This window comes from Sinocyclocheilus grahami, unplaced genomic scaffold, assembly GCF_001515645.1.
Source record: "Sinocyclocheilus grahami isolate Dianchi unplaced genomic scaffold, SAMN03320097.WGS_v1.1 scaffold282.1, whole genome shotgun sequence".
Taxonomy (NCBI): Eukaryota; Metazoa; Chordata; class Actinopteri; order Cypriniformes; family Cyprinidae; genus Sinocyclocheilus; species Sinocyclocheilus grahami.
Genome location: NW_015505461.1, coordinates 1,400,514 through 1,400,900, shown reverse-complemented (window position 1 = coordinate 1,400,900; position 387 = coordinate 1,400,514).

The following is a 387-nucleotide window of genomic DNA, read 5'->3' as shown; positions in this document are numbered from 1 at the left end:
TGATCTCTTTAAGGTTTTAGTAATTGTACGAGCAACAGTAATAGCGCTGCTTGCCTTGGAAAGCAACATGAATTGTTTAAAGATAGGACTGCTACTCACAATATTCATGACAGAGAGCACATAGCTCACAACTCCTTTGCTCCCATGGTACTCCACCATTTTAGGATCAGCCACAACCAGAGTCTCTACCCACTTCTCAGTGCTTATGGAGCGCGGTCTAATCCGTCTGCGATGTTGACGTCTCTCCCAGCGCTCTCTTTGCCTCTGCACCTGCTTTGCCCCTTCTAAAGGATCTAAAGATGATTAAAAATGACCTTGGATCATAAGTGAATGATGTGCTTTAATCAGAGGTCGGACAGTAACTAAGTACATTTACTTGAGTATTGT